Source organism: Protobothrops mucrosquamatus, unplaced genomic scaffold (assembly GCF_001527695.2).
Source record: "Protobothrops mucrosquamatus isolate PMUCROS unplaced genomic scaffold, P.Mucros_1.0 scaffold3301, whole genome shotgun sequence".
Classification (NCBI taxonomy): domain Eukaryota; kingdom Metazoa; phylum Chordata; class Lepidosauria; order Squamata; family Viperidae; genus Protobothrops; species Protobothrops mucrosquamatus.
Window position 1 is genome coordinate 104,374 of NW_015389291.1, and position 223 is coordinate 104,596.

A 223-nucleotide genomic window follows, 5' to 3' on the forward strand; every position below is an offset into this window, starting at 1 on the left:
AAAAATAATAAAGGTGGGATATACATTAAATATCCAAAATCAGCATAGATTCTTGCTACTATGGACTGAACGTCATTCAGTGATTTATATTTTGTTGACCGTGTTCTTGATATCCATTCTTAGTTTAAGAGTGGTCCTTAATTTTCTAATATGAGATACAATATATTTAACTATTTACAACTAATTGATGACATGTTAAAAAGCCATAACCTCCACAACATTT